Raw genomic sequence first — 22,585 nt, forward strand, 5'->3', positions numbered from 1 at the left:
CACAGAGATACAAGAGCTAGGCATACCAAGGAGAGGAGGTGTGAAACACTAAGTTTGGCTGTGAAGCAGAACGTATTATTACACAGTAAGACTGATGCCTTAACTGGAAATACTGTGGTGGTTGCCTAATGAATTTGTCATCCTACCTTCCTGTGAAGGAAATATTGCTATTTATGAATAATTTCCATATTTTTCCCTTTTTGTGTCTCTTTTCAAGTTTTTTTTATTTTTTTCCATTATTATTATTTCTTCCTTTTCTCTATTATTTCCCTTTCTTTCCACATAAGTACAATACTTTTGTTTTTACTTTTCTTTTTCCTCTTCTAACTGATAAGTTAAATTCCTTTTTTGTTTTTTTCTACTTCTTCCTCATTTAAGTTGTTGGGTCTTAACCTTTAAATTATCTCTGTGTAGGTTTGGTTGCCACTGTCTGGAGTGGAGGTGGTGAAGTGGTGAAGGCTGGACTAAGAAGTTTTCAGAATTGTGAGTACTGGTCACATCCAGACTGTGTCATACATGATGTTTCCTAATGATGGCACTGAAGAGGGTACAAAGGAATAAGAACAAGTGCTGCTATGAGAACTTTTTGCTGTTGCTATGATGGCATGACCTACTTGTGGCAGAGTATTGCAGAGAAAGTGACATACTGATGCTGCAAGACCGTGACCTTGACTGTGAGATGCTTCCATGTCATGTGGAAGTCCATTGTCATTTGGCTTGCTGATTCATGTTGGAGGCCGCAACTATGGAAGCTGGACCTGCCTTGGCCAACATTGGTACATGGCTGACACAGCCTCAAGCCATGCAGACCTGTTCTCATTTGTGCTCACATGAGTCACCCATGTGTATGTGTAGTAAATTCTCACAAATGTGTTGAGACAGGCTGACATAGATGCTGTGTGAGTAACCATGCTCCACAGGGGAATCATCATGGCATTGTCTCTTGCCTCCTCTATTGTCATGTATCTGTATATTTCAACATGTATTCAATGTAAAACTCTAAATGCATTTCAACCTAACTCTCAGTGACAGTAGCTTGTGCATGAACAATGTCCCATCACATTTGTTGTTGTATAGACAATGCCTTATGTGTCTTGGGAACCAGATGTGATTGATGCTTCTGTCTGTCTCCCCAAGGAGAGTCTGCATGGGGTATTTTTACATCTGACATTATCCTGTCCTATTCCAAAGGTTCTACATGTGCATCTGACAGAAATGTTGGACTTCAAGAGGATTCAACCTTCTTATAATAAAGGTACATGTCCCTAGTAAATGAACCTTCCTCAACCTATGACTTGTCATCAACTTGATGGGGAGCAGGGGCTGCCAGTACACTTTAATGACTTTGTGCCATGGTCCCCAAGCTGTGACATGAGCATAAGAGTAATGGCATCATGGTCAGTAGCCATATGACTGTCAACATCAGCCAGCATGGTGCACCACAAACTATTACTGATATTTAACTTGGTGCTATACCTGTAAACAAATTACAAGTATTTTATTATGGTATGCTTATATAAATTTACTAGTGCAGGTTAAAATAAGGAAATCCATATATACCATGTAATGCTTCTGGCTGTAGGCTTGCAATGTCAGTTCTAAAGTATGTAATACAAAGATATGTGAAACAAGTTTGTATTAATGCTAATACTGACACATAACTGTCACACTGTTCAAAAATGCATATAAATATATACTGCCCCACACCAACACCTGTGTGAATCTGGGATGGACATGTCAAATTGGCAGTATCCATACTACATCGAATGGTACTTATGCCGTCATCCTCTGTGTTCCTATCATCAGTGCACAGGGATATTAAACAGTCCTCATTAGTTGGCAGACTTTGCATAGTGGAAGTACCATCGCCTGTGTGTTATGAGCAACTGCAGTGCCCAGTTTCTTTTCTCCTGCCATGGGCACCATGTCATTAGCTCCCTTTGCACACTACACCAATGTACAGTTTCTTCTCCTACTGGTACTTATATCTGCCAGCACTTGATCCCCTACTTTAGCTCTCTCTTTCTGCTTGTCTAAAACCCTCATTTACCAAATAAGCATTTTCCAAAAGTCTCTCAAGTGCCTCTCTGAGGATGTGGTTTTCCATAGGAGTGATGTTGTCATTCTTGTGTCTTGGCCTCTACTCCCGTAACTTGTTGACCCTAGGATTAACAGAGTGGATATTACTAGCAGTGAAACAGCTCTGCACCAGGCTAAACAAGAGAAGCTGTACCCCACGACCTAATTTATGTTTAACATTGGTGTGTGAGAATAATCAGTTTTGATTATCACCAGTGGATTACATCTGTTAACACTGCATGTGTGTATGCATGTGGTTGAGAGTGTGAGCTTTCATGCTCATTCACACGTATGTAGGTCAGGGTTCTAGTAATGTTTCAGGTTACTGAATACATTTTTACAGATCTACGTATGGTATTCAAATTTAAGGCCATAGTTTTACTCTAAAATGAATTCCATGCAGAATCTGAATGACAACCAAATGTTGATGTTTTTTTCTGATTATGTGAACTTAAAGCCCTGATAGTAGCACCTGCAAGAATGAAGAAACATACTGAAATACAGAAATTACTAATTAAGCATATTCAAGGACCACTACATTTTCTTTGTGGCAGTGTTTTGTACCATGAAGATGAGTGCTGGACTGCCCAGGGGTGGTACACATAGCTAATTTGCTTTAGCCATACTCAAAGACTGCTGCATTTGTATTTGTTATTATCCTTCAAGACTGTTGTTGTGCCTCAGTCTGTAGCCTTCTTACAATTGTAATGCTACAGCAGTCTTTGAATTGTCACTTTATACTGCACTGAGCAGTCCCGCTAGATCGTGCAATCAATTATTTTCTGAATCCTTGCGCAGGTATATGTACATGTACAACCATCTTGCCCATGCATTTGTGCAGCATTTAAGCAGCATAAAACATCTTGTAACTTTTGTCACTCTTGGTATATGCTTTGATGCACAGTCATGCCCAGACATAACCGACAGTGCGTGGATTAATAATACTGTCTAGTGCTTAACTACCCAGTAAGCCAAAAACTATTTCTTTATATTGCACTAGTTATAGAAAAGGAGACTATACCATATTGAGCAAGTCTCTATGTATTTTTCCTGCACTCCAGGTAGCATGCTTATGTTTGCAATGATATATGCATATGGATAGTGCTGAGAGCAATGCTGCTTATTTTTGGAGTAAACTAGCCTAGCTGACATTATAGGTGCATAATATATAGGTGTTATTATGATGTGCCTTCTGTGCCTTACTTAAAGCTCCTGTTATAATTGTGTTCCCTTTGCATTATTTTGTTTTATTACTTAGTGTTGCTTCTGTAATGCTGCTGAATATCGTGCTTTTGATATCTTGATGTGCATGCCTTATGGGGGTGAGTGAGCAGTATTGTTGTTGTTCTCTTAGTACATACAAATTGCAGCTATCATTTCTGTTTCTACGCTGTCCTCTTCACCAGGTGTGCATACCTACATAATGTTCAGATGTCATTTAATCACCTGTTTTGCATGATGACTGTGCAGCAGAAAAGTGTATTTGCCTTTAATGCTTTGATTAAATCCCTGCATACTTCTCAGCTTCTTAGAGCAAGAAATCTGGACAAAGCCATAAATAATGGGGAGACAAAGGCCCCAAAATCAGAAAAAATTTTAAATATTTTTCTTACAAACTTAGAAAGTTGATAGATTAGCATATTTTGCTTTTGCATGAAATTTCTAAAGGATATGAAATCTGAAACTCAAATGTATGTCATTATTTTCTGACTTCAATCCTGTATGATTTGCTAGTCATTTGCCAGCAAACCACAACTTTATGAAAAACAGACCAAAAACATGAGGTGTAAATCTGGATGTTCTGTGAAAATCTGGACAGCTGAGAGATATGAATCTCTATTTACTATATTAGATGAACTATCTTGTTACAGTTGTCTGCAGCACATCTTAGCATTCTGATTTTTTGCTGCAGTGATATAACAACATAAACTCCATGCTTCTAAACTGTGCACAATGTATCTCATTTTATTAGCTGATTACTATTATGTGTAATGTACTCTTTTAGTGCAGTTAACTGGGTCCATCATTGGTGTATATTATAATCTGTCTCATGGGCAGTATTTCTTTTTTTACCTGGGAGTGGGCATTCAGTACCAGATATGCGACCACTACACTTGTAATACAGTACATAGGCTTAACTATTTTCCATGCCTTATTCCTGACACCACTAAATGACTACACACAGTATTTGTTGACAATGTGATCACTCACTTTATCTGCACACATATAGAGTCCGTGTATGCATGCAGTGAAATATTAATGCACCTTTCCTGTGCTGCTGTCCTATCATATCTTTTGCTTCACTTTATGTCATTCATGATTAGGGCTGCCTTTTTTAGGATATTGTGCTTGCTACAGTGGGTTTGGCCATTAGATAGGAATGGATGTGACCTGCATTTACTAAAACTATATGTATTTTTGTTCCTTTTATTTCCCTTGCTTATTAATTTAAATTTATTTGGTTTTGTAGTACAGCAGTGCAAAATATACTGCATGAAATCTGTACTCCCTCTAAGCAAATATAATCAATATTGTGACATAAGTCCTGGTTTATCACTTGAACTTGTAATTTAGATGATACCGCTGTCTTTTACAGCAACTGCCTAAATTGTCTAAGATTTCTTTGTAATTATGCTGTGGTACTTGTGCTTCCTTCTGAATTCAGGCAACAACTTTTAGTCAAATAACAAGGATATTAGGGAATATTTAAATTGTTCTCTTTATTTATATATTTCTTTACTTTGGTGGTGCAGCGGTAGCATTGTTGCCTCACAGCAAGAGGTTCTCCCATTCGATTCTCAGCTAGTGTGCGGTGAGTGCCTTCTGTGTGGAGTCTGCATGTCCTCCCCGTGGGTCGAGTAGCATTCCGAAAGACATGCGAGAATGGGTGTGCCTTCATTGAAGGTTGGGCGTCGAGCTGGCAACTCAGCACCATGAAAATCTACTGCCAATCATTAGCGGACCCAAGTTCTGCTGTGGCGACCCCTAACAGCCGAAAGACAACAACAACACAACTGCATAAATGAACTGATGATCCTGAACCCTTTTCAACCAAAAGGGTGAGGGAAATATAACATATATAGGGAGTTTACAGTAGCCAATTAACCACTCTGAATTGGAGAGGCAGGAGGAAAATAGAGGACCAGGATAAAATATCCACAGATAGTGACCAAAACTGGAACTCAGACCCTGGAGTTGTGACAAGGTGATCCTAGGCACGGGGTCCCACTAGTTACATAGTGTGCATTACTATTTTAAAGGAATTCATTTTATTTATTATAATCAAATGTGTACTACATTACTTTTCAGTATATTTCTTGGATTCAGTTTCAAAATTGTTCTCCTCAAATTCCAGGTCCCATGGCAGATTAATTTAAAGTATTTGAATAGTCACCAGTAATTTATTTATTTTATATTTTTCACTATGGAATTTTATTTCCATTTTGTTTTAGTTGCTTTGCACAAATACTCAAAACATATGTAGGGGTTGTTCACTGAATCATTTTATTTTCATTAACACTGGAAATATTTAAATCCAGACATGCATTTCTGTTTTAATCAGTTCAGTAAGTAACTTTAAAATATGCGTTTATACTCTACTCAAGTATATCTCTCTGTTCCTGTATTTTCTTTCAAAAAATTACAGTGTAAAATGCTTTAACTGAATGATAGTTTTTTAGAGGGCATATACAATCCTGACGGAATACTTTTCTTTGTTTTTGCCATGAGCTGACTTGGGAAGGTGGTAGTACAGACAGCTTCCACACCTGTGCTGGAGTTCTATGAATATCTGTGTTTTATGTGCAAAATATACAGCCAGTAAGTGTGTATTTCAATTACACAAAGATACTTCACTTGCGTTTTATTTCCTTAGTTTAAGCAGTCAAGCATTTTTGTAAGGGTTTTTACTGCCCCCTTGTGGTTAAATTATAGTCTACAAACTGTGAAAGCCCAAAGTCAAAGAGAACCTAGCATTAAATGAAAATATATCATTAACAACATAATGCATTTTACTGTTTGCTATAAAAAATGCACCTTCATGACAAATGGCCATCAAACTAACTTGATGCATTTTAAATCTAAAGCTGTCAAGTACATTCTCTTTTATTAAAAAATACAGACACATGGAAAAGTACATTTTGTAAAAAAATTCTGCACATTCAACAGTCAGATAAGCAATATTTCTTATATGATGATTGAAAGCCTTAGTGCATATTTTTAATTAACACATCTTCATTTGTATTGTTATGGAGTACTACAAAGGAATAACTCAGAAAATTAAAAAAGATGCTTTAACATTAATTAATTGATTTATGAGTTTATAACTGCAAATAATTATAGGAGAGTCATTTCAGGTCAGAAACAAACACATCCATAGATGCACACAACATAAAAGAAAAGCACATGCACACTTGCTTATAAACACACACATAAACACTGACTATAAAAGAAATAAGTGCAGGGAAATACAGTCACTCACATTGAGGAATTCAAGTATGTAAATGTGTGCATATGTGCTCTGTACACACACACGCATATAATCCATGAAAATAATGGTGCAGATTCAATAAACCCTTCACAGACTGCTAAAACCATACGCACATCGTGGCTTGATGCACACATGATAGATCACAGTTTTGTATTCAGTAAGAAGCTCTACATGACATGTAAAGGTGAACGAATATGATAAACATTGTAGCATGCTAATTACAGTATAAGCAGCTGAATTGCATGATAATCAACCAATCTAAGGTGGAGGATATATTCAACAAGCTGTAACTCAGCCATGTAGACTCAGTGCTGGTTTTCCTTACAAATTCCAAAACCTATTAGAATACAGCCATGGAAACTAGGCTACACGGAAAGAATGTTAGGCGCTGCTGTTGCTCTTATTCATGTGTATGTGCAGCAGACCCATGTGTTTGCTGCTGCTAATGGACTATGGCCAGGAAGGGTTTTTATACCCCATTTAACTTTTCATAATCTGCCTGAGGTGGAAATTATACAGCCCTACAGAGTGGATAGAGACACATTGCAGGAACTCTGCAACTTCTTTCATCCTCAACTGAGAACAAGGGCAAACAGAGGGGAGCCAATCCCAATGGAGACTACGGTATTTGTAGCACTTAGAATTTTAGCTACAGTAACCTTTCAGAGATGAACAGGGGACATGCTGGGGGTGTCATAGGCATCAGCATCCAGGATCCTCCATCATTTCCTGAATGCTATGCTCCAACATGCCAGAGAGTACACATATTTTCCCTGTAAACCTGAGGACAGACCCAGAACTATGCATGAGTTCTACCCTGTAGCACACTACCCTGAAGGCCTTGGTGCCATAGATTGTACAAATGTAGAAATCAAAGCACCACATGGGGATCAGGGAAGGGTGTACATAAATAGAAAGGGTCACCACACTATCAACTGCCAGGTCATGTGTAACCCTAAAGGAATCATCCTGAATGTGTGTGCTGGCAACCGAGGCAGCTACCACAACTCACATATCTGGCACAACTGTCAACTGTATGAGATGTTTACTGGGGGATGCAGGTTATGAACTAGAATCATGGTTGATGATGCCCGTCAGAAATGCACACACACCAGCTGAAGAATGCTATAATGAGGCATGTGCTCACACAAGAAATATCATAGAGCATGTGTTTAGGCTGCTGAAATTGCAGTTTCGGTGCCTAGATACACATGGGGGAACCCTGCAGTACAATCCCCATACATGTGATGAAATATTCACTGTGTGTGCAATGCTCCACAACATTATCTTGAGAAAACAACTTTGGCAGGATCTGCAAGGGGAAGGGCTACACATCCCACCACCCCTGGCAACATCACCACAGCCACAAGCAGGTGAGGAGCCAGAGGGGGAACCAGTAGCAACTGTTCGTGTAGGCAGATGTAGACATGCTCAATATGACCTCACACTGGACAAGAGGCAATGGATAGCACCCATGCTACGTGTGTGTGTGTGTGTGTGTGTGTGTGTGTGTGTGTGTGTGTGTGTGTGTGTGTGTGTGTGTGTGTGTGTGTGTGTGTGTGTGTGTCAGGAGGCCTTGGCTGACACAAAAGGTAGTGAGTCCATATTTGTAAGTAAGAGAAACAGGCAGTGATTTGGATAAAGTATCAAATGGCTACAGAGGCAGAATGAGCTTTAAGCCTCATGACTAACCAGATAAAACTGGTGTGTGAGTGTTTGCAAGAACACAGCCAAGCTCTGTGCTAGCTCTTCATCCTGCTGTGTCAGACAGGTGTGAGCCATGCATGGTAGAGGTGCTAGTTCATCATCATCATCATCATCCCCAAACTCGTGAACTGACTCTGCCAGGAGTTGCACTGGTATGTCCTTGCCCATGGTCAGATGCACTGCTGCTACCTGAACATGACTGACGGCTGCTGGATGACCTCTCCTCATGAGTACATCCAGAACCATGACCCCATGGCTTGCCACATCTGGGTGTGGACACCTCAACCACTGATGTAGCAGTGGAAGTAGTGCCACTACGGGAGTGTGATCAGGCACGGCCATATTGGCAAACATCAGATGATGTGGCTGACCTACACCCACATGGATGTTGTCTCCCTCCCAACAGACGTTCCAACACAGGCACTACCTTTTTCAATGGGCAAACCAAAATAAAACCAAACATGGTACTAAACATAAATTAAAACAAAACAAAAAAAGACACGCCGGTGGTAAAACGGAGCCTCTATTTGTTAATCATAAAATAAAATCAAGTGATTGAACACTTTCACCCTACAAGCCAATGGCCACCATCAGAGTCACCATCCACTGAAAAACACTTTCTTTTCTACATAATTAAGTTCAGCAGTTAATGACATCCAATTATGTCATTAAAACTTGGCTTCACTGATTTAAAGCTCCACTACATTTTATATTCATAAAATGACTCAAAACTAAAAAAGTTTTTGATCTTTATGAAGCAAGACAAAAATAACAACAGTTATAAACCTTCCCTCATACTTTCATTGCCCTCTGTTTCAACAATGCAGCAATAGAAATTCATTCATTTATACCTGGCTGATGTTTAACATTTAATCTAAGCTGCCACTTTGCCTCCCTAGCTCAGCCTCCAATTTGATATTACCACACCTTTCATTGGGTTCACCTTGTCAATAATAAAAAAATAAAAATCTCTTAAAACTAATACATGTGGTGCTAGTGTATATAAAGCACTGTAAGTCTTTTTATTTTTAATATCCCTCAGATGTTCAGCTATTCTATCTCTTAGTCTCCGTGTGGTTTTCCCTACATAAAATGCTGGGCACTCTGTGCAAGTAGCCACATAGACTACATTTCAAGTGTTACATTTACAGTGCCCTGGGCATTGAAGATACCTTTTATAACCTTCACTGGAGACATATGGTCCATCATTAACAAACCTACAATAACTGCATGTCCCACATTTGTATATTTTGGACTTATAATGATCGTAATTCCCTCCTCATAAGATTCTAAAACATTTTTTTTTAATTCTTTCCCTTACTATGTCCAACTTTGGATGTCATTCCTAGTTTCTTTTTCAATTCACCATTGAAACTGCAATCCCACATTCTGTACAATATAGAAACTAACTGGGGCCCATCATTATTGTACTGAATGACCATCACATCACTACCAGATAAATAATTTTTTTTTCCAACTTAAATTTCCTTCATTCCTTAAAATAGGGGCAAGTACTGTTTGTCGCTTTTTATATATTTCTCTCCTAATCTTCAACAACAGACTCGTAGGGTAACCCCTTTTCTTGAACATACCAATAAGGGTGAACATCTCTTTTCTGAAATCTTCATCTTCACTGGTTAATTTCGATAAACTAACCATCTGCCCCTTAATGACACTCTTTTTTTGGTGTGGGGGTGACAACTGTCATAATGCAGTAGCATGTTGGAGCAGGTTTCTTTTCTAAAAATGGTGGATGTTAATCTACCATCCTTACTACTATCCCTTTTCAATAAAATATATAAGTAGTCCATTTGTTCCTCATGACACCGATAAGTAAATGAAAAAAATGAAGTACTGTTGTTCAAAAAATCCATACATTCTACAATTTCCTCCACTTTACCCAACCACAAAATATGTACGTCATCAAAAAATCTTAAATATAGTCTAATTTTAGACATATAGGGGGATGGAAACACAAATTCTTTCTCCCATTTGAGAAAAACTAAATTGGCAAAAACTGGGGAGCATTTAGCACCCATCGATACTCTGGCTACTTGACGAAAATACTCCCCTGCAAAGAACAAAAAATTGTTCCTCAATACTAATTCCATCAAGTCTACCAATAAGTTCACTTTACTGTTACTCATATTCATCCCACAGTTCAAGCTTTTGTAAAAATAGTCCAAACCTTTCTCATGAGGTATGATAAAAAATATATTTATTACATCTGCTGTGACAAATATATATTTTTCAAAACTTTTAACATTTCATGACAGCTCCAAGCCATGCCACGAGTCTCTAAGTATGTGGAAGACATGTTTTAACACTGAATTAGAATACTTGTCAGTATATGCTGCCAAGGGTTCAATCTTAGAGCCTCTAGCTACCACTCTTGGTCTAAAAGGTGGATTAGACTGATTTTTATAAACTTTGAGTATTCCAGAAATCACCAGTACAATGGGTGTCTCAACAGTTAAATAATCTAACTCTACCACCTCTGTTATACCTTGTGAAAAGGCATCAAACAATTCTAAATCTATTCTTTCCAGTGTGTCATTCATCCAAGCTATTAAATCAGCAACACACCGGAGGCAGCCATGCATGTCAGCCTATGCCACATCTACAACCTTAAGCATTTCCTTGGAGACCCTGTTAGAACATGCCTGCACCTCTATGATGGCCCTAAACATATATTGAGTGGCACAGAAAGACACACCTGGATCAGATGGAGGATGGGCAGCAGGACTCCTATGAGCAACCCTAACAATCCTCCTGTGTGGCACATTGTTCACACTTTGGATACGGCCAAAGTCAACAGCTGGCTGAATGTCAGTCACAGAGTCATATTCAGCATCTGCACCCCGTGACTGTGCCTATGTTTGGCCACCATCATATCAGAGTCTGCCGATACTCTGACATTAGCTGGTAAGAGTCTTATATTTCCACTGTCTGGATCACCACAGTTCAATATATGCTAGCAAACTAACACTTGTGCCACTATGACAGACAGTATAGCAGTGCACACACAGTCCTAACACCTACCTCATAAATATGGCTAAATGAATATTTCTGTGAAAATGCTCATCAGTACTGAAATAAAAATGTATGGCTTACCCTATACAGATGACTCCACACTTGCTAGGGAGGATGGTCCTGGAAGAAGATAAGCAAAATATAAGGACACCATCATCACAATGACAATAACAAAGGGGAAAATTAGCGGGCTTTACATGTCTGTTAACATTACATTTAACTGAAACTTGGATGACATGTCCAACTCAAGTCCATGTGTAATGAACCAGAATGTGTTGTTAACTGTATCAATCTATAACTAGTCCCCCCCCAAAGAAATTCTTAAACCAATTTAAGTATTGCTTTCAATATTTTACTATACAAGAAATATTTACAAATTAATATAGGTATGCCTATCTGGAAGCTTCTCTTGGGACATACTTGTCCTCCCTAAAACAGCAGCACCAACATCAATCACATGCTATTGTGCACTTTAAGCTGAGCTCACTGGTTCCCTGACACTGGACAGGAACTCTTCATTTGGTGTCAGTGACAGCTCTGTTGCAGGCCCCGTCTGGTAGCCAGTTGTCCACGGACCACTGTAACTGCACTCCTCTGGCCCAATGAAATCATGTCAGTGGCCCTATGACTCACCTGATCATACGTCCTGCTGCATCCATCTCCCAACAGTGTTTACATCATTCACTATCTGGTTCCAAATTTGCATTCTTCCAGACTTATCCCCACATTCTCTCTCAAACAGAAAAGCACCATGTTGCTGAAATACTTGGACAATCATGTTATTTTCAGTCACTGAAGGGGGATTTGCAGAGATTGGAACATTTGGGTGCCATAGTCCTAGGTGACATAAAGCAAAAAATAAGGATACTATACATAAATATGACATAAATAAAAGTCCTGCTTTGATATAACACATATTATTAGTTTTGCAATATTACCCACTGGAGAAACTAAAAGCTTTCAAGTTATTCAAATAGAAAAAAGGGTTAGTTATGTGGTAGTAACATATCACAGTCACACACAAACCAAAATTTGATCTAAAACAACAAGTAACAATAGCAAAGCAAAACTCTGTAAATACAAACATTTTGGTTGTGCCAGCACAGAAATGGAACTTGGCTCCCCTACCCCTAAAACAATAGGCAAATGACAACTATTGTATGAAACAAAAAAATAAAACATCAGTGAATTGCTATAAGTGCTATCAAAGAAACTGTCCCCAAAATGTGCACACATTTACCACAGAACATTCATTTTTATGCAGTTGCCAGTTACCTCTACCTGTGGCCAGCACTCCACTAAATGTGTCTATGAGCCATCCAAGAAGGCTAACACCCCTGCGTCATTGACAATATAGGACATTTACATTTCACTGAAATAACAATAGAAGATTGTAAAGAGAAATATTTGAAACAGTAACACTTGTGATGAAAGTTAATAAGGCTGTGCATCTGAGAAAGTAAAATGCCCTGACAAAAATGCACATGCCATCAGTAAACTTTTAAGTGCATACAGATAAAATTAGGATTTGCTAATGCACACACACACACACACACACACACACACACACACACACACACACACACACACACACACACACATATATATGTATGTATATACAAATATATAAATAGTTTTCCTAGTGACGTGAGCAAATCCAGTATATAACTGAAAAACGCAATCATACCTATCAAGATCAGTAGTCTTCTGTGCAGATAGACAATGTGATAATTGAAATTGTGATAGAGATGTGACCATGGAAATAATATTAAGATCAAACAAAATTTTGACCAGAGTAGCCATGCACTTATTACTACTTCCTCTATGGACAGCCAGAGTGTAACCATTATATTATTTAAAAACTGGCAACATATTCAAAATGATAAGAGAAGTAGGTGCTAAATTAGGTTCATGCCCTTTAATAGTATTTAAGAGAGTTGCCAGTTTTAAGAATATTTTTGATCATGTAGCAAAGGATAAAAAAGATATAGTAGGAAACATAGCTAAATGTGGAACTTGTAATCAGTGTGTCAGTATATAGAAACAGGGGATACTCTAAGTGTAGGAGGTTAAAGCTTCAAAATTACTCGACAACTTAATTGCAACATTTATGGTGTTGTTTATATGTGTGTTGTTTATATTGAATTATGTAAATTATGCAATGGATTCTAGATAGGTAAAACAGAGCGTAAATTAAGAGAACGTATTTATGAACATGGTTATGAAATTAAAAAGAAAAAAACTACTAACTCTCTGTATAAGCATATTAAAGATAATGTAAGTCATTGTTTTTTATTCACTATTGTAGAGAAAGTTGAATGGAGTCCCCATGGTGGTCCATTGGGTATTATACTCGAGCGCGAAGAGTTATGGTGGCAGATTTACTTAAATGTCTCAGTGCCACCTGGTTTAAATGACATCATTACAATTAACAGCTTCTTGAAGCTTAAAGCATGCAAAAAATAGTTTGTTTCATATAGTTTGTTTCATATATAGGTTCATAGGTGTGTACTAGGCTAATGACCTTGAGGCTTTTACAACCCTAGCCCATAGGATTATCCTGGCATCATGCCACCCGACCTTAGTTCACAGTGCCTCTGTTGAGTAGAGCCACTGGAGTTATCTACGGGCTGAATTTTCTATTTCCCATCCACTCATCAAGGTTTCTCTTGAAGAGGGCCAGTGAGGTGCTCTGTTTTACATGTATGGGAAGTCTATTCCATAGCATGGGCAGTCTGTGGGTTATGAACCTGTCCCTCCAGCATGTTCTGTTGATTGTGGTAATAAGGTTGAGGTCTCTAGATCATGTGGTGCGCAGGGATTGGGATTTCTTTAGATGTAGCATTTCTAACAGAGCTGGGTCAGACATGGCTTTGTAAGTCAAGCAGAGATAGCCTCTAAGTAGGTGATATGAGACAGAGAATAGTTGGAGGTTTCTGAGTCTGTCCATATAGGACAGGTGTTTAAGGTCTAGGATCCCCTATGTGAGATATTTTTGCAGCCTCTCCAGTTGTTGCAGGTGTCTAGTGAGGTACATGCCAAATGGGGCATTGTACTCGATGATTGGCCTAATGAGGGAAGAGTAGAGGGTAGACAATGACCTCTTTATTCCTGGATGCAAAAGCTTTAGTAATGAGATAAGCCACATAGAAGGACTTTCTGACCACAGTGGTAATGTGGTGATCAAAAGAGAGGTTGCTATCAACCTGTGTTCGCAGATGTCTTATAATTTCTTCTGTGTTCAGTGGACTACCATTGATGTGGTATTTCATGGGAACTGAGGTTTTCCCAAAGAGGATGACAACACATTTTTTTGTCATTGAGCTTAAGGCCATGGTTCTGACATGAGTCGTTGGTCTCTGTGAGGCCTTTCTGTAGGATGTCAACATCACTTGGGGCGTTAATAATAGCTCCCAACTTGCAATCGTCTGTGAACTTTGTCAGCCAGAGTTGCTTTGTGTTGGTCTGGACTTCAGAGAAGTACATACCAAGCAGGAGAGGGCCCAGGACCAAAGCCTATGGGACTCCACTTGTGACTGGTCGGCAGTCTGACTTGGAGTCAGCTACTTTCACACTGTAGGTTCTATCTGTGAGCCAGTTTGCAACCCACCTAGTGATATAGGGGTTGATGCCTAGCTTAGTGAGTTTTTCTATGATTCCTGAATGGGGAATGGTATCAAAAGCCTTGGCCAGATCAAGGTAGGCTGTATGAACCACCTTGCCTTCATCCACAGCTCTGGTGACTAACTCAAAGAAGTCGACCAAGTTGAGCAGGCATGATCTACCCTTCACAAAACCACACTGTGTGGGATCCAGAGTTTGGAGATTCCCTATATCCTTGTTTATTAGGTCCATGACAATGTGTTCCATAGCTTTGCATATCAGACTCATCAGGCTAATGCGATAGTTCCCAGGGTCTGTAGTCGCTCCTTCTTTGTGAAGATGAATGACTATAGCAGTGCGCCATTCAGTAGGGACAAAGCCTGAGTTGAGGCTGTGATTGAACAGGGCACAGAGGTGAGGTGCCAGTTTACTCTGTAGCTCATGTATTACATAGCCAGGGATATTGTCAGGTCCCATAGAAGTTGTATTCTTGGCCTTGGACAGTGCTGTTTTAACCTGTGCAGCAGTGATACTGGGTGCCTGGCAATCTACTGGTTTTGTGATTGGTCCATTGGGGGGTAAAGTTGGCACTGAATCTGTCAGCCAGTATATTGGCAATATCTGTTGGCTCGGTATAGACAGTGCCACTGTACAGTAGCTCAGAGCAAAATATATATTATATGTTTTAACATTAACATTAACAAACAATCAAAACCTATTAGAAGTGCACAAACCAACTCGTCCCCCAGGCAAAAACTTACTATCCTATAACCTAGCACGTCTTTGGAACTCACTACCACCATCCATTCGCACCACCTCTAACCATTATATGTTCAAAAAATCTCTTCACATACATCTAATGTCCCACTGGGAATGCTCTTGCTCCCACCCCTCTTAACTAATGATGGCAATTTTCTTCCTTTCACTCTCATGTTACTCCAGTCATTTTTCCTTATAAATTCCCCATAACTCATATTATTTATTTATTTTTTTTTTCCCATGGTATCTGCAAAGACTGTATTTGACTGCACCTTGTAAAGCTTATGCTCCTTACACAATAACTACTCTGTATCATTATGCAATATTACTTTTCACAGCCTAAAACACCTCAAATTTTCATCACTTGACTGTATTGTTCTGAAATGTTTCCTGAATTTTTGAAATGAAATGCTTGTATCTTTTTATATTTGTATAATTATCATTAGTAATCTATTGTATGTACCTAGTTTGTTTGTTTTTGGAGCTTTTCTCCCCAGGACTCCATTGAAAATGGGCTCATTTTGGCCCAATGGACTATCCTGGTAAACCAACTGCAAATAAATAAATAAATAATAAATAAGAGGTCTGAATGAAATCATTATAATAGCTTAAAGCCTAAAGCTCATGAAAAGTAGTTTGCTTCTGATATTTGTATTAAAAGGAGTAAAATTCATGCTGAATGCATGAGTTATCAAAAATATATAACTTTTTTTAGTTTTTTATAATGGTAGGAGGGTCTGGTCATGTGATCAATAGGTACGCATGTATGGTAGATTTAAAAATAGCTTATAATCAATGCTTTTTGAAATTGCACCTGAAAATAGTGGTTGTAAACTATAAGGATATTTTAGGTGAATCAAAGTTTTATTTTTTAATCAATGTTTAACAAAGTATTTTGGAATTAAATTGTTACATTGCTACTTTAAACTGAATATAGAAATAGTAAAGGATTTCAAAAAGGATACATTGTTGCATCTTTTGCCTTCCATCTCAGAAATACACTAAGTGACATTGCACAGCTTTTAGCAACCTTCACCAACACATACAGAAAGAAGGTAGACAGTAAACAATTTCAAAATGGATGCATTTTATCAAGTATGCTGGGCACCACGCAGATATGCTAAGTGGGTTAAACACACACACACACACACATATTAATAATATATATGAATTTTTAACTACTATTCCTGCACTAGCAGCAGCAAAGCACTGGGTTGCAATGCAAATGCAAATGATTTCTAATATAAAATATTTTAAATTTTTTTTTTAGCTTTTACATTTTTACTTTTTATAAAAAATTTCTGAAAAAAAAATTTTATTAAAAAGATTTATTTAAAGGTTATACTATACACTCAGTATTATATATTATGATTTATTTGTGTGTGTGATGGAGTTGTGGTATCTTATGTTATGCAATTCTGATTGTGTTGTGGTGGCCTGTGGTCTTTGTCCAGATGTCACAAATAATCATAGGTATACAGCATAATAAAAGTTGCAACCTCAGGGTGTACATAGTGTTTATATCACTAATGTGTTTTGTCATGTGTGTTTATATATATATATAATAAATAATATCTAAGAAGTACTTCTTCTGTGTCAAGGATGAAAAATCACTGCTGCTGAAAATGTTTGAATGAGTCAAAATATCCATTGTAGGTTCCTATTACATCATCGAAACCTTAGGTTAGGTGAACACCCAAAGGTTGATCACTAAATGTTGAAGTCTAAAATTTGTTACAGGCCACACACACACAGAAACAAGTGGCCAGGCCAGTATGTCTTTTTTTCTTCTTCTCCACTCGATCTTTCTCTTGGTTCTTTATTTATTTTTAAGGTGGGTGGGGGCACATCCCCCATCGAGGAGGGATGGAGGCAAGAAGCCTCATTTTTTGTTTTACAACTTTTTTTTGGCCTTTTGATTTTTTCCCTATGTGAAATGAATTTTTTGATTTATGGCGGGTTCTTATTAATAACCCTTTTAGTGTTTTGATAACCTAAGGTTTCGATTAATTTGAATATAGAAAATTAAATTTTTGTAATAAAAACAAAGTTAATTCAAAAAACAGTAAAAACAAAAAATTATCAGAAAAAAAATGTGTTTTGGTCACAAGTTACAAAGTTCAAAAATTAAAGTGAACAGCTCAAACACATTTCAAGTGAATGTCAACTAATGTCAATTTCAAATCTCTTCTTTCATTCAATTTCTCAGATCTTCTTGTGTCAGTACTCTCTTCTTGTCAGCATTTGGTTGCTTAACTTTTTGGCATGATGCCTTTTAACATTTGCATTTATTTAAGTTAACTATAACCATTGGAATTAATGAACCAACACAGGTTCTGGGTCTTCTGTCCTTATGTCAGGTGGTGGAACATGTTGTGTCAGTGAGGGTGGTGGAGGGTATCTGTGTCCTGGTTCTATTTTGGTGGGTCTGACACCCACATAGAGGAAGTGGCCTGATGGACTATGCACACACCCACTCCTCAGGGTCTTGTCAATATATTTTGTGTCACAACTGGTAGCACAACCTTCTTGGAGGGGGGTGTATACTGAAGTGACTGAACAGGTGGAAGGACAAGGTAATTACCTGGATGACCAAAATGGTGGTGAAGATAGTTAATGAAAGATGAGTATAAAATAAAGACAGATTATAGCAGATAGAAAGCTTAGTATAATAAGGATATTTTAATGCAGAATGCTCTTTTCCTTCTATCTGTCTTTATATACATTTGCTTTAGATTAAATGGCAAGCAGGGGTCCATCATGAGCATGCATAGAGAAACCGAGGGAAGCAGGAAGGTATTAGCACTACACTGCTAGAGAATTTTTACAGCTTTGTTTATTTTCTGTACAGCTGTAGCAAAACAAACATGCATATCCTATTGTGTAACAAGCTTCAGTCTGTAGCACAAGCACTATATAGGTCAAGTGTAATACTGTAGAGCACAGTATTTGTGAGTCAAAGACCAGTTAGGTTAAACATAGTGTATATTCCTTTTAAAATATTAAATATTAATTTAATTTGACACAATAATAAATTACTATATTATATGTTAAAATTTGTTTAATATACAATACAAGTGCCATTTGTTAACATTTGTGCACATTGTAATAATAGCACATTTGTTAAAGAGTAGAGCTGTTAAAGTATACTTAAAATTAAAAGCTGAGATAAAGTACTATATAGTTACGATAATGCATTGTTTGTCACTGTCAATGGTACTAATTTTATCTCTTTTTTCTATTTTTTCAACCTTACTCCATGTCCTATTCTCTATTTTTTGTTTATTTTGTTTTTCAACCATATCATGTCAATATATTGATTGACTTTTTTATTGTGTAGGTCAAGCCCCATGGCTTAGCCTTCCCCTGCTCCACTGGCTCCTGCACTGACACCCAGCACATCTGTAACCCAACCTGACAATACTGATGCTGCTGCCCCTGCACTACCTGGGCCCTCTACATCAGATAGCACTACCCCAGCAGCTAGTATTGTGGTACTCTCTTGGAGTAGTGGTGGAGGTGGTGATTTTATCACCCACCATCAGATTCCAGGTTGGTGTGTAGGGTCATGCACAGCACCATTAATGTAATCCTATGCTGGATGGAGAGGCTTCTCTCAATTATGGTCCACAGGAGAAGACATCAAGCACTCCAATATCCAGAGGAGTAAGGGGATAGTGATGACAGTCCTGAGGGTGAGGACTAGATTCTCACTGTAACGATGTTTGATGGGTATGGGCATCTGTTGTCCCCTCCCTAACCCCAGTTATGTTGTTCCTTAACCTGTTGCGTCCCTCACCACCCCTGTGTCTTGTCTTGTTTGTCCTGTTTATTTGCATCTGCTTCCTCATCTACCCTAGTTATCTCACCCAGAAATGCCTATGTCCCTTACCCAAAAGTTGTCTTTTACTGAAGTAAAAAACGGCACCTGTCCCACAAAAAAAAAAAAAAAAAAAAAAATCATCCCATACATAGCTCTCAACTTCACATATGTGACTTCTTGACATACTTGATTTGTTCCAGTTGGCTTTAGAACATGATTGCATTGTTATCACCTCTCTTTGTTGAGGTGACAGTCCAAAATTCAGCCAATATTCTATACATATTGTCATTTTACACTGTTGAAGAAGTAGATAGCTATGTTTCTTTCCTACCTCCATCCTGCACATTCCTGTAATGCTTTCCCCTTGTTCTTCCTCCTGTTTCCCCACTATTTCATTCCCATCTACCTCATTTTAGCACTTATAATTTGGTCAAAAAATAGAATTATGCACAACACACGTAAGTTAAAAAAAAAACAAAAAACAAAAAAACAAAGAAATGGCACCCTTCACTTTTTGGCTGGTTTGCATGCAATTTAGCATCACTCATCAATGCCTGGCTGTTGTGAACGGCTTTTCCTTGGTGCGGTTAACAACATACTATGCCGCTTAAACACACTGTGCTTAGGTAACCCACAGTGATTATTTTATTGCATTATAAATACTTATTTAAAATTATTACATGCACCTGGATTCAAACTCTATATCATCCATGCCCCAAAAGAAATCTGTCAATGCATTTACACTGCAGCCATAGAGTCAGCTAAGCAGCAGGTGTTTCATACACTCAGTGCTCAGAACTCTCATAATTCTATCACTGAGGCTCATGTTTGCTTGCCACTTAACTATGTGCAAACACAGAAAGCAGTAGAAATGTGTGTCTGTCATGTGCAAATACTTTGTCATCACTTGCACAAAACAGCTGCTCAGTGGTGCACTATGGAAGTGCACAATAGCATGTATTATGTTTAAATACCATGGATATCTTTATACTGACAATACATAGTCACATTTTCTTATAATTGTAATAATGTGCACTGCACATCTATTTGCATATAGTTTACAAAGCTGACTATTTAAGCTATACCTGCACAAAATACAACAGCAAATGCTACACTTTGCATACTCATCAATCTGGTAATGTGCAGATCTTTAATATCTTGACAGTAGTACATGGCTAGCTATCCATTTCCTTCAGGTCTCCCAACATCTTCTTTCAAACATCCAGGGATGATGTCATCCACTATAAATGGTCCTGTAGCCTTGAAAAAGTCAGACTTGTTCCATGGTGCTTGTGTTAAATACTGAGTTCTCTAATCAGTATGTCTCATTATGTAAAGGTTCTAATCTCACTGCAGTCAACTTGTGTGTGTGTCTGTCCAGTCAGAAGAAGATAACTGTGTATCCTGCAGTCATCACTAAAATCCCATGGAGTGCCAATATTTTGACAGTTGTATGTGCCTACACATCTGTTTCATTCAGGCCTCCCAAAATCATCTCTGAAATATCCAATGATGATGTCATCCACTATAAATTGTCCTGCAATCTTGTCAAAGTCAGACTTGTGCCATGGCACTAGCATTAAGTATCGAGGTCTCTAGTCTGTGTACATAGGTAGATAGGGGTTCTGTTCTTACTGCAGTCAACTGGTGTGTTTATGCACGTGCTTGATATTAAAGACAGCATGTAGGACACTACATTTACCATCTTCTCCCTACTAGACATGGTTGATGTCATCACTTACAAAGTGTTATCTAATACTCTCCAAGTCAGACTTGTGCTGTGGTGCTTTTGTGTTAAATATTGAGGTCTGTAGTCAGTGTACTAAGAGAGGTAGGCATTCTGTTCTTACTGCAGTCAACTGGTATTTGATTGTGATTGTGCACTTGACATTAGAGAGAGCATTTTACACCAGCATATGGGACACTTCTCTTACCATCTTTCCTCACCACATACTGCTGATGACATCACTTATAAAGTGTTGTCCAACACTTTCAAAGTCAGACCTACACTGTGGCATTTGTATTAAAGACCAAGGTCTCTAGTCAGTGTACTCAGATAGGCAGGAGTTCTGTTCTCACTACAGTCAACTGGTGTTGGTGTGTGTGTGTTCACTTGGTTGACATTCAAAAAAAATTTTACATCAGCATGTGGGACACTGCTATAATTATCTTCTTCTCACCAGACTCTACTGATGTCATCAGCTGCAAAGTGTTTTTTGACACTATGAAAGCCCAACTTATGCTGTGGCTCTTGCATTAAGTACTGCACACTGTATATAGTTAGGTAGGGGTCCTATTTTCACTGTAGTCATCTGTGTGTGCATTTAACAATCACCATGATGCTTCACTAGGGATGGCTTGCACCTGTCAGCCCTGGGCTTTCGGATATTGGCAAAGGCTCTTGCTTCCCCCTTAGTGCCTTTTTTAGGCAAGGCTCAAAAGACAAACCCACCTCCATAGGTATCACAAGGGATAAGAAACTAAGAGTAATGCAACTCAATGCCAGAAGTCTAAACCTCAAGATACATGCACTCGAAAATCTCCTTAGCATGGAGAACATCGATATCTGTGCAGTAACAGAAACCTGGTTCAAGGCTCCTGAGAGCACCCCAGCACTACCAGGTTATACCACATACCATGCTTTTCGGCCCCAAGACTTGGACCGAACCACAAAAGGAGGGGGAGTATCAATATTCGTCAAAGATACCCACACCTCCAGGTTGGTGGCACAGCACAAAGCATCAGAGACTATCAATGTGCAACTAACAGTGGGTAAAACTGCCTTCCAGTTTATAGCCTGCTACAGACCACCCTCCCAAACCCAGGAACCCCACTCAGCCTTCCTGAGAACACTGGAAAATATGAAGGTCTCTCCAAACACCATTATATTGGGCGACTTCAACTACCCAAACATAGACTGGGAGCATTACTCTAGCTCCAACACCCTAGCCCAAAGGTTCCTAGAATTTATAAACTCAAATGCTATGGAACAACTTGTTACCATTCCCACAAGAGGGGAAAACATACTGGACCTGATCATCACCAACATGGGGACTCTATGCTCCAGACCAGAAGTGTATCCCTCATTGGTA

The sequence above is a fragment of the Protopterus annectens genome, chromosome 5.part0 (genome assembly GCF_019279795.1).
Source record: "Protopterus annectens isolate FY-2018-M chromosome 5.part0, PAN1.0, whole genome shotgun sequence".
Lineage (NCBI taxonomy): Eukaryota > Metazoa > Chordata > Ceratodontiformes > Protopteridae > Protopterus > Protopterus annectens.